Source organism: Lathyrus oleraceus, chromosome 2 (assembly GCF_024323335.1).
Source record: "Lathyrus oleraceus cultivar Zhongwan6 chromosome 2, CAAS_Psat_ZW6_1.0, whole genome shotgun sequence".
NCBI classification, from domain to species: domain Eukaryota; kingdom Viridiplantae; phylum Streptophyta; class Magnoliopsida; order Fabales; family Fabaceae; genus Lathyrus; species Lathyrus oleraceus.
Window position 1 is genome coordinate 441075105 of NC_066580.1, and position 13635 is coordinate 441088739.

General features: G+C 37.7%; 1 non-coding gene across 1 annotated transcript; it reads right to left on the minus strand.

Moving 5' to 3' along the window:
- Window positions 1–1761: 1761 nt before the first annotated feature.
- Window positions 1762–1868, minus strand: LOC127125037 (small nucleolar RNA R71). Its single transcript, XR_007804503.1, has one exon. It is a non-coding gene; the product is annotated as a small nucleolar RNA R71 (small nucleolar RNA).
- Window positions 1869–13635: the final 11767 nt, after the last annotated feature.

A 13635-nucleotide genomic window follows, 5' to 3' on the forward strand; every position in this document is an offset into this window, starting at 1 on the left:
AGTTTCTACACCGGAAACTATTATGTATCTTTTACTGGATCTAACCTTACGTTAGATCATAGTATTTTATTCTTTCGCTTTTATTTTCCTGTCCGATTGAAGAGTTCAAGAATAAATCCAACCGGTCTGTGGTGGAGTGTTCAAGATTGCTATTAATTATTCAGGTTCTTTAATTTATTGTTTTAATTTATATATGCCCTGCATTACTGTTTATTTATATTGTTTGCCTGATATGGTTTTATTTAAGCATGATGATTGTTTAGACCCGTTTAGCATGTCCGGCTAAGTATTTTAGATATCGGTATGTAAAGTAAGCGGAATGAAGGAATCAAAACTAAGTTGGTTTAATTTTATTTAAAAATAAAGTCACTCTTTTTATGGTCTCAATTTACAGGGTTAATCCCAAAGTTTTTGTACGAGAGTAAAAGACGTAAAGAAGTTAAAATCAATAGAACGAAAGTTTGAATTTTTAACTGGACAGTGTAAATTGGACATTAATTCTAAATCAAGGCGAAAGCAATTTTTAGAGTTAATTAAATTCTAATCTTTTTCAAAAAGTATTTTTAAAGGTTAAATGTGAAGACGAGAGTTAAGCATTTAAGTTTAATTATATAATCTAAGTCAATAGAGCGAGAGTTTGAGACGAGGGTGTTTAAACGGTTATTATTTTAATGAAAAGAGTTTCTATAGATTCTGTTGTTTTCAAAAAGTGATTTTGGACTTAACTAATAAGTGACAGCTACGTTAATATAAAGTCATAGTCTATTCAACAGAGCGAGAGTTTGAGATAAGACTTTTAATTAATAGTATCTACCGAAAAGATTTATTTTAAAAACCAAGAAACCAACGAAGATTTGATTCCCTAATTACGACAAACTACATACCGATATCCGCTTAATTGATATTTAATTTAGATCTAATTTTAGTTTTACTTTTCCCCCAAACAATCAAAGTATCATCCGCCTTAGCTTTACGAAGTAACCTTAGAAAACGGTATATCGATTCATAAGTTCCTGTGGGATCGATATCTTTTAAAACTACGCGATAGAACTATGCACTTGCAATTACTACCCCAAATCGACTCATAAAGTCGCGATCAAGTTTTTGGCGCCGTTGCCGGGGACTTTTATTTAGTCGATATCGTAACTCTTCTGTTACACTGTAGAGACTAAGGCAATTTTTATTTTTATTTTTCTCTTTTTTCTTTCAATGTTTTGTATGCCACACACTCGCTCACAAGGCGAGCCGTTTTACTTACGAATCAACGACATTGAACTATATCTCCGAGTCTTACGACGAATTCGGGAATATCGTGCTGCAAACAATCTCTCTCCTATCGAAGTGCCCGACCTCAAAAATCTTCTTCCTTCGCCGATACCCGAGATGGCAGAACCAGCTCGTGCTCTTCGAGATTACGCCGCTCCATCGCAAGATGAGCCGCATTCGAGTATTGCTCCACCCACAATCGAAGCAAACAACTTCGAACTTAAACCTTCGCTGCTACAAGCAGTGCAACAGAATCAATTCTCTGGAAATCCTACCGAGGATCCAAACCTTCATTTATCTGTATTTGTCCAATACGCTGATACTGTTAAAGCTAATGGTGTCACTACAGAGGCAATTCGACTTCGTCTTTTTCCTTTCTCGTTAAGAGATAAAGCTAGAAGATGGCTTCAGTCTCTTCCTTCCAACTCAGTCACCACATGGAACGAGTTGAAGAAAGTCTTTCTTGCCTGATATTTTCCTCCAAGCAAAACAGCTATGTTGAGAGCCCAGATAAATGGATTTAAACAGAAAGATAACGAGTCTCTTTTCGAAGCATGGGAAAGATACAAAGACATGATGAGACTTTGTCCACACCATGGTTTAGAGGACTGGTTAGTAATTCATACCTTCTATAATGGTCTCTTGTACAATACAAGGTTAACAATAGACGCCGCCGTAGGTGGTGCGCTTATGGATAAACCTTATGCCGATGCTTATCAACTTATCGAAAGCATGGCCCAAAACCATTATCAGTGGGGAAGCGACCGAACAATGGTAGAGAAACCTCAAACGAAAAGTGGCATGTACGAGATAAGTAGCCTTGATCATGTTAATGCAAAAGTGGATGCTCTGGCCCAGAAAATTGAAAGTTTAAATGTATCACCTCCAGCCACCGTGGTTGCCGCAACTCAAAATTGCGAAGTCTATGGAATCCAAGGTCACACTCCTGCAGATTGTCAACTCCTAACAGGAATCCAAGCAGAACAAGTGAATTATGCTCAAGGAAATCCCTACTCGCATACCTATAACTCTAACTGGAAGAACCATCCTAATTTTTCATATAAGAGTAATAATGCTTTATACGCACCAGGACAAGCTCCCAATCAAGCCCCAGCTATACCCCCTGGATATCAAAAGCCGATCCCATCTACACCTAACAATAACGTTCCTAGGAAATCCAACTTGGAAATCATGATGGAGAACTTCATAGCTTCTCAACAGCAAACCAATAAGGACTTCTTAAACCAGAATGTACACACTAGCGAACAAATTAAACAACTAGCAAGTAAAGTAGATGCCCTGGCTACCCATAACAAAATGCTGGAAACACAAATCTCACAAGTAGCTCAACAATAAGCGCCTACTGCTGCCCCAACTGGTACATTTCCTGGACAGCCCCAACCTAACCCGAAAAGCCACGCTCATGCAATCATATTAAGAAGTGGAACGGAAGTAGAAGGACCGTCTGATCCAAGGATGGAAAACCAAAACTCTAAAAAGTCAACTGAGGAAGAAAATAAACCTAAGGAAAAGGAAGAGAGTAATAAGGAAACCGTAGAAAAGAAAGAACCCTATGTACCTCCACCATCTTATAAACCACCTATCCCTTACCCTTAAAGGCTTATTAAAACCAAAGATGCGGGCCAATTTAAAAAATTTGTTGACCTACTGAAACAATTAAACGTCACAATTCCTTTTACAGAAGCTATTACGCAGATGCCCTCATATGCTAAGTTCTTAAAAGAAATTCTTTCTAATAAAAGGAAACTTGAAGAGAGCGAAACCGTTACACTCACTGCTGAATGTAGCGCCATAATCCAGAATATGCCTCCAAAACTTAAGGATCCTGGTAGTTTCTCTATACCCTGTCACATAGGAAAATTTGTCATAGATAAAGCCTTATGCGATTTAGGAGCCGGTATCAGTGTTATGCCTTTATCCATATGCAAGAAACTGGAAATGGGAGAATTAAGACCAACTAAAATGTCTGTGCAATTAGCAGATCGTTCCGTTAGATATCCTGTAGGAATTCTTGAAAATGTTCCCGTGCGCATAGGTCAATTCTACATTCCAACCGATTTTATAATTATGGACATAAGAGAAGATGAAGTTACACCCATTATATTGGGAAGACCATTCTTAGCAACCGCCGGTGCGATCATAGACGTAAAACGAGGACGACTCACTTTCGAAGTAGGAGAAGAGAAAATTGAGTTCATTCTTTCCCAATTTTTGAAAGCACCTGCAATAGAAGACACATGTTACTTCATGGATATCATCGATAAATGCATAAAAGAAACAAAGTTAGAGAATGACAAATTGTCTGACTATCGTGTAGAAGACAAACTTAACCAATGTTTAGCAATAACACCGGACCCTACGCAATGCCTTAAGAAACCAAACCTTGACCTGAAAATACTTCCCAAAAATCTGAGATATGAATTCCTAGACTTAGAACTTGAACGACCAGTAATAGTTAATGCAGACCTAGGAAAACTCGAAACCGAAAAACTCCTACATATCTTAAGAAAATATCCAACCGCACTAGGATACAACATCACCGATCTTAAAGGAATAAGTCCTTCTATTTGTATGCACCGCATCATGCTAGAAGAAGACTGTAAAACCTCTAGGGAACATCAGAGGAGACTAAACCCGATCCTGAGTGAGGTAGTGAAGAAGGAAGTAACAAAGTTATTAGAGGCAGGTATCATATATCCTATATCTGATAGCAAATGGGTTAGTCATGTACACGTAGTACCAAAGAAAGGAGGTATAACAGTTATTGAAAATGAAAAAGGAGAAACTATAACCAAACGAATCGAATCGGGATGGAGAATGTGCATTGACTATATGAAACTAAACAAAGCAACTCGAAAAGATCATTTCCCTTTACCATTCATAGACCAGATGTTAGAACGATTAGCAAAACATTCTCATTTCTGCTACCTAGACGGTTACTCAGGCTTCTTTCAAATACCAATTCATCCTGATGACCAAGAAAAGACAACATTCACATGTCCTTTTGGTACCGTCGCTTATCGACGAATGCCGTTCGGCTTGTGCAATGCTCCTGCAACCTTCCAAAGGTGCATGATGGCAATATTCGCCGATTTTCTCGAAAATATCATGGAAGTATTTATGGATGACTTTTCCGTATGCGGACAAAGCTTTGAAGAATGTCTTGAAAACCTAGAAAGAGTTCTAGAGCGATGTGTAAAAGTAAACCTAGTACTTAATTGGGAAAAATGTCACTTTATGGTACAAGAAGGAATTGTTTTAGGACACATCATATCAAATAGAGGAATTGAAGTAGACAAAGCCAAAATAGAAGTAATCGAAAACCTTCAACCTCCGAAAACTGTGAGAGAAGTACGAAGCTTCTTAGGACACGCCGGTTTTTACCGACGACTCATTAAAGATTTCTCTAAAATAACTAAACCTTTGACCGGATTATTGATGAAAGATGTTGAATTCATCTTCGACAATAAATGTTTAGAAGCATTTCAAACGCTTAAACAAGCATTGATCTCCGCACCCATAATGCAGACCCCGGATTGGAATGAACCATTCGAAATAATGTGTGACGCAAGTGATTACACCGTGGGCGCTGTTTTAGGACAACGAAAGGATAAAAAGCTTCATGTCATATATTACGCAAGTAGAACTCTAGATGAAGCACAAATGAATTACGCCACAACCGAGAAAGAACTTTTAGCAGTAGTATTTGCACTAGATAAATTTCGTTCTTACTTGGTCGGAGCTAAAATAATCGTTTACACTGACCACGCCGCCATTAAGTACCTCTTAACAAAAAAGGACGCTAAACCTAGACTCCTAAGGTAGATCTTGTTGCTACAAGAATTTGATCTGGAAATCAAAGATAAAAAAGGAACTGAAAACGTAGTAGCAGATCACCTCTCTAGACTCGAAAACCTGGAACCGGAAAGAACACCGATCAACGACGATTTCTCGTACGATAAACTTATAGCTACTTTGGAAGAAAATAAAGCTGATAAACAGGTAGAGACCACCTTAGCTATATGTGTTACACCATGGTACGCTGACTTCGTCAATTATTTAGCTGCCGGAATAGTTCCACCTAATTTATCTTACCAACAAAAGAAACGATTTTTCCATGACATAAAACATTATTACTGGGATGACCCTTTACTTTTCAAAAGAGGCCCCGATGGTATTTTCCGTCGGTGTATACCTGAAGAAGAGATAGAAAATATAATCCAACACTGTCACTCCGCTCCTTATGGTGGACATGCAAGTACATCCAAGACCTGCTCCAAAATCCTACAAGCCGGTCTTTATTGGCCAAACATATGGAAGGATGTGCATGCGGCTATCAAGAAATGTGATAGATGTCAACGCACAGGAAACATATCTAGACGTGACGAGATGCCACAAAAGAGCATTTTGGAAGTAGAGATTTTCGACGTGTGGGGAGTAGATTTCATGGGACCTTTTCCACCTTCTTTTGGTAACAAGTACATACTCGTAGCGGTTGACTACGTATCAAAATGGATTGAAGCTATAGCTTCTCCAACAAACGACACACGAGTAGTAACTAGACTCTTTAAGAATATAATATTTCCGAGATTTTGTGTCCCAAGAATAGTAGTCAGTGATGGTGGATCGCATTTCATATCTAAGATACTCGAAAAACTACTGTTTAAGTATGGTGTGAGACATAGAGTATTGGCACCTTACCATCCTCAAACCAGTGGACAAGTGGAGGTGTCTAACAGAGAAATCAAACAAATATTGGAAAAAACAGTCGCCACCTCAAGGAAAGACTGGTCATCGAAACTACCAGAAGCTTTATGGGCATATCGAACCGCTTACAAAACTCCCATAGGGACAACCCCATTTAAGCTTATTTATGGAAAATCTTGCCACCTCCTGGTAGAATTAGAACATAAGGCCTACTGGGCTATTAAAAATCTAAATTTAAACTATAAGGCCGCTGGTGAAAAGAGAATTCTTGACATAAACGAATTAGAGGAACTTCGACAAGACGCCTACGAAAATGCCAGAATCTACAAAGAAAGAACGAAGAAATGGCATGATAAACGTATATCAAGAAAAATCTTCAAACAAGGCGATATAGTCCTTTTGTTCAACTCTAGACTTAAGTTATTCCCAGGAAAACTACGTTCTAGATGGTCAGGCCCTTTCCAAATCATCAATGTCTTTCCAAGTGGAGCTGTGGAAATTAAAGGCAAATCTATGGAACCATTTATCGTAAACGGGCAGTGTCTAAAACATTATCACTATGCAGAGAACAATGAAGATTTGCAAGTCCTGCACTTAGACGTAATGCCTCTAGAATTTATAGATTATATTTGATAGTTTTTATGTCGAGCTTGCGACATTAAACAAAGCGCTTCGTGGGAGACAACCCACAAATATTTTTATTTTTATTTCTTCTTTAATTATTCTTTTAAATTTTATTTAGTATTCATTCTTAATTTATTTTAACTTCTAAAAAAATTCTTCTTTTCTTCTTTCGGCATTTGGCCAAATCCTGACTAAAACTCTTGTTTTTCTTTTCTCTAGCTAACACTAACCTGATGGGACAAATTGATCGTATGGGTATCAAATTCAGAGGGAAAGCTCAGAAACAAAAGTTTGAGGAACTAGCAGAGAGAGAGATGCTTCCTAGATTGTATGTTGATGATTGGGCAATGACTGCCCTTGGACTAAGAGAGAGTATCCTGTATTTGCTGAGTCAAATAGGGTGGGAAACCACTCCTATCCGAAGACAATTCGTCACTTACCAGAGACTAACGCTAGAATTCCTTAGCTCTCTGATCTATCTACCCAGCCATGGAAAAGGAATAAGCAGAGGTTTCATTCAGTTCAGAATGTTCAACATGGAGTATCAATTTAACATTCAAGATTTTACCAACCTTTTAGGTTTCCCTACCTCTTTTGATACATTCACAGTGAGCCAAGAAGACCTTTTTAAATATAGAGAACTTGAACATTTTTGGGGAAATTTGACTAGAAATGACGACCCCGAGGAACATAAGTTTCTCTCTGGAAACATACATAACCCGGCCTTTCGTTATTTCCATAAGATCCTGGCCCACACCCTTTTTGGGAAGAAGTCAAATATTACTACAGTATCACGTGATGAACTCTTCATCATGTTTTGTGCTTCCCAGAACCGTCCTGTGAATGGTGCCACTTTTATGTTGGCGAACTTTGACCGCCTTATCCAAGATGAACGAGCACCAATTCAAATAGGCGGATTGATAACCATGATCGGTAATGCTATCGGATTACGTCAACCTATGCTTGACCTAAGCCCTTTTTGTGGCATTGCGACTATGAGTATACCTTTCCTCTTCAACATTATGTTTATAGCAAACCTCGGGCCTGAAGAGTTCGAACTAATAATTAACAACCAAGTTCTTTGCCTATTCACCTTGCCTAGTCCGAGGACTAGTGTTCATAACCGCAATAACTGGCTCTACAATCTGAACGGAATACCCTCTCCTGCTAGATCTACTGAATCCATCCAGGACTATGAGATTTGTGACGACCAGATTCCTTATGCTGAGTCTGACCCTCAAACACCATCTGGTTATTATGATATTGACCCTCATCCTCAACCCATCCCGACCGAAGAGTCGGCAATACCCGATCCTAGACATCATATGCCCGGAGATAATTATAACACCATCATTCAAGCCTTGATGTCAGAACAAGACGCCCTCAGAGAAGAGTTAGCTAACATGGGACAAGAATTTCTGGGATACATGAGCAGTATGACAAATCAATTCCACGAGTTGCTAAACCGTGTTAACTCCTTTGCTCCTCCAGCCAGAGATCATGCAAGTGGCTAGAAGTTGTTTTTCTTAGTTACTTAGTTTTAGTTTAGGCTATTTATTAACTTTGTTTCACATTATTTTTAATATTAGTATTTGTTTTTTCTTTCGCATGTTTGCTTTTGTTTTCCAATGTTACATTATGATTATTTTATGAAGCTATTGCATTATTAGTTTATTTTGATCTATGCAATTTCTATAATTGCAAGTAATGATATCCACCATATGCTATGCCTGTTAAAGAAATACATATATTATGGTAGTAGAATAGCATGCAAGATAATTTAAAAGCATTACAATAGCAAAATAAAATAAGCAGAAGCAAAACAAAATAACAAAAAAACAAAATATAATAGTAAAAAAACAAATTATGAGGAACGCAAGCAGTGACCGTTGCAAACTTACTGTGTGACGAGCGTCACACACGCCATCACGGTCGTCACACCAAGTGCCTGTGACGCCCGTAACACCCCTGTCACGAGCGTGACACCTTCAGACTAGGTGAACGTTAGTAACCGTTGGAGACACGACCGTTACACCACCCCACTTTTTACCTTCCCCATTCATTCATCCATTTACTCACATTTACCCACATTTATTTATTTTTCACCCACTCCCTTTCCAACTTCCAAATTTTTTTCCTATAAATACCCACCATACCTTTCTTCATACACCACAAACCATTCTATAAAATACATTTCATTTTCTTTCCTTTTACTTCTTTCAACCCACTTATCAGTATGGCGGGAAACCAAGAATTCGGAAATATCATCTTCCGATCCGAAGATGATAATTATCAAAGGGAGCAGTTCGAGCGTTTCCAACAACGAGGTGTCCTATCTACCAGGTATCCTGATTTAAATTGTTTACAAGAATTAGGATTACTTCAAGGTATACAATGGATGCTCCGCCTTGCTGATTTAACCTTTCTATGCACTCATAATCAACCTACCTACCCATCTCTCACCTTAGAATTTTTAAGTTCTTATTCGTACAACACTCCCACCGGTGAAGACGAGTACTTAACCGGTACCGCAACCTTCCGCATGTTCAACACCGAATACTCACTATCCCAGGATCAGCTGAGTGCCATGCTACAGTTCCCCGTAGGAGACTGAGTCCACCCAAGAATCCCTCCGAACTCCCAATGGCAAATAAACGCCTTCGACCTCTTTGGAAAATATCCGGTGTGGAAACCGATAATTGGGATGCACTACTTGCTTCCCATATACATAATCCAACCATCCGGTATTTTATCCGCATCCTGCAAAACACAGTTTTTGGAAGACCGAACAACAGCAAAGTCAACGCCAAGGAATTATTCTTCCTCCACTGCGTCTTTGAAATGGATACAAAGGTAAACGCTGCTTCTTTCTTATTTCATCATATCCGCACCCTATGTGCTAGAGGCCGCCAACCTTTCGTGATTGGAGGATTAATAACCTCCATAGCACTTGGTTTGAATCTAGGGGACCGACTTCAAAATTTACAAGCTCTCCCACCCCTATTTATGGATATAAGTTATTGTCGGTCCAGCCGCCTAATCAAAAACAGGGTAGGCGGAAGGTATTATCTTATGGTGAGTAACCACGAAGTCCCAAGCGTTGTTTTACCCAACATTGCCCTCACAGATGTCACCAACCCCAACCGCTTCATCTACGACCTTAATGCTCCCGAAGCTACCGAGTCTTCACACGCAAACCCGCCTACAGACGAGTTTGAAGAAATGGAGCAAGGTGATCAGGTTCCTGCACAACAATCAGTCCCGCTCAACCCTTCCGATAACGCAGCTAGTTCATCCTCACGACGTCGTCGACGAAGAAGGCCAGCAACCAACGACGACATCATGGATGCTATTGATGGCATGCAAGCGCAGAATCTCGAAGTGATGCAAATGATGCGCCAGATGCAACAACAACAGGAAGTGAGAAATGCCATAACCGACCAGCGGTTCACTGAGTTGCTCAGCAGGTTTGACGACTTAGAAGTACGTCAACGATCACCAAGTCCAAGAACAAGAGGCGGCAGGCAGCATTGACTTTAGTTTCTTTTTTTTTCTATTTCTTTTGTTTTCTTTGAAACATTGGGGACAATGTTTCAGTTAAGTGTGTGTGTGTGTGGGGGGGGGGGGGGGGGGGGGAAACCTTGTTCTTTCAACCTTCCCTTTTCAAGTATGTTATTTTCCCTTTCATTGTTATTTCCCTTTCTTATTATTATGAAGAAAAAAAATTTATAATACATATTTATTTTAAGTTAAGTCCCTAGTGTAAAAAATTTCTTATTATCTATTCCCCTTAATTTTCTTGAGCCATAACAAAAATAAATAAATTCAATACACTCAATAAGTATAAAGGTTGCTTATTTTATCAAACTTGAGGGAAATCAAGACTAAATTATTACCATACCAACGCTCTAAACAAACCTCAACATGTTAGATCAGGAAAAAGTACCTATTATACCAATCCCTTGAACTTTTAGTTTTATAGTAACCCCGAGTAGTTTATACAAGAAGTCAGCACCATCTTAATAGCAAACTACGTGGAGAGCCGATGAATATAAGTGAATGATTCCCAAAACAATATATATATATATATATATATATATATATATATATATATATATATATATATATATATATATATATATATATATATATATATATATATATATATATATATATATATCAGGAAATGCACTAATTAAGTTAGGTGATCCTTACCAGATCATTTAATCTAAAGGTTGCAGATCATACAAAAGCATGATACGAAAGATCCATTATGAGTTGGTTCAGCAGGTATCTGGTGTTGAACTTGGTAGGGCGGACTACGGTCTGATCCCCCGTAATTTGCAATGGACTAAATAACGAAGTTATCCAACTTATGTACCAGAACTTCAAGCTAAAAAGGGGATCAAAATCACTAACCGGTCACTCCACTATGTGCGTGAAAAGATAAAGGGCTTAATGTGATTTCGCTAGAATGAAAACGGGTGAAATAAGAGTAAAGGAACTAGGCTAGTTATAATAGCATGACTCGAATTGGTTTGCATAAGGTGAGGTTATCTGAGGTTGTAACAATAGTTGTTGATGTCAAGATTAAACCCAGGTTACTTCTAAACAAGGTTTACTTGCAACCTAGTACAAATTGATGTGTGTTTTAAAATTTCATCTGGCTAAATTTTTAAACGATTTCTATACTGTATCTTGCTTGAGGACAAGCAAAGGTATAAGTATGGGGGAGTTTGATAACATGAAATAATATCACATTTTTGGACTCGATTTAATTAAATTATATTATTATTTGTTTCAATTTATTTCATTTTATTCGATATTACTTGGTATTTTTTCCTTCTATTTATCTCAGGTAACTTATTTGAAGCATAAGTGAAAAAGGAAGAAAAAGGGGTGCAAAAAGATAATGAGAAGCAAATTGCACTGAAGCCCAGCCCACAATTACAAGCCAGGAGCGCTGAACCTGTGACGACCGCCACACAAGGTGTGACGAGCGTCACGCCCTGCTACCTTGTGTTACGAGCGTAACACATGGTGTGACGAACGTCACACCCCTCTCCTATATTTTTGGCTTTTAACGCGCAACAGAGGCACGTTGAAGCCTATTCTTCCGCTTGACTCTTGGAACGTGAAGACTACCTACGGAAGGAATTTTTGGAAACCGTTACAAAAGTGGATGAATATAAATAGTTTCTTTTATCTAACCCTGAAGCGCCCGTCTCTTTCCGCCGTGCAAGCATATTTTACAGCATTACTTTTCTACAGCTTTCTATTTCATTAGCAATTTTTATTTCTTTCTTTTCCAGTAAATCTTTCAAGCACTTAATTAATTTTTCACACAATAGTTTCTACACCGGAAACTATTGTGTATCTTTTACTGGATCTAACCTTACGTTAGATCATAGTATTTTATTCTTTCTCTTTTATTTTCCTGTCCGATTGAAGAGTTCAAGAACAAATTCAACCGGTCTGTGGTGGAGTGTTCAAGATTGCTATTAATTATTCAGGTTCTTTAATTTATTGTTTTAATTTATATATGCCCTGCATTACTGTTTATTTATACTGTTTGCCTGATATGGTTTTATTTAAGCATGATGATTGTTTAGACCCGTTTAGCATGTCCGGCTAAGTATTTTAGATATCGGTATGTAAAGTAAGCGGAATGAAGGAATCAAAACTAAGTTGGTTTAATTTTATTTAAAAATAAAGTCACTCTTTTTATGGTTTCAATTTACAGGGTTAATCCCAAAGTTTTTGTACGAGAGTAAAAGACGTAAAGAAGTTAAAATCAATAGAACGAAAGTTTGAGTTTTTAACTGGACAGTGTAAATTGGACATTAATTCTAAATCAGGGCGAAAGCAATTTTTAGAGTTAATTAAATTCTAATCTTTTTCAAAAAGTATTTTTAAAGGTTAAATGTGAGGACGAGAGTTAAGCATTTAAGTTTAATTATATAATCTAAGTCAATAGAGCGAGAGTTTGAGACGAGGGTGTTTAAACGATTATTATTTTAATGAAAAGAGTTTCTATAGATTCTGTTGTTTTCAAAAAGTGATTTTGGACTTAACTAATAAGTGACAGCTACGTTAATATAAAGTCATAGTCTATTCAACAGAGCGAGAGTTTGAGATAAGACTTTTAATCAATAGTATCTACCGAAAAGATTTATTTTAAAAACCAAGAAACCAACGAAGATTTGATTCCCTAATTACGACGAACTACATACCGATATCTGCTTAATTGATATTTAATTTAGATCTAATTTTAGTTTTACTTTTCCCCCAAACAATCAAAGTATCATCCGCCTTAGCTTTACGAAGTAACCTTAGAAAACGGTATATCGATTCATAAGTTCCTGTGGGATCGATATCTTTTAAAACTACGCGATAGAACTGTGCACTTGCAGTTAGTACCCCAAATCGACTCATAAAGTCGCGATCATAAGTTTACAAGTAAGCACCATGAGTTCTAAAAACTATTTTAGGTTGTGGAAAATGAAGATGCAATAAACCTTAACTCAAAAAAAGTGTGTGGAAGTATTAATGGATGAGGAGAATGTGATAAATGTCATTTTATTATGATTGATAGATAAAGTTTTAAGAAAAGTAAAAAAGGAGAATATTGCAGCTTCGATGTGGGTCAAGCTTGAGTAATTGTATATGATCAAGTCCTCAAATCACAAAATACATCTAAAACATCTCTACTCATTCTTAATGGTAAAGAACAAATCCATTGTGGAGCAACTGAAAAATTTCATATGATCGTTTATGACTTGGAGAATATTGCAGCGCTTCAGCATTCTTGTTTTTCTTCAAGTCTCCAAGTCCCACTTATATAGCATAAGGAGAAGACCGTTGGAGGGCAAAATGGGGAAACCAAATAGAGCGGTTGTTCACTATTAGATGGTGAAAGGAGTGATACTGCATACTGTCCTTCGCCCATAAATTCAGTGACAGGTGTAATGTATAGTACAGTCCTTGCCCATGAAACCAGGTAGTGGAAAGAATATT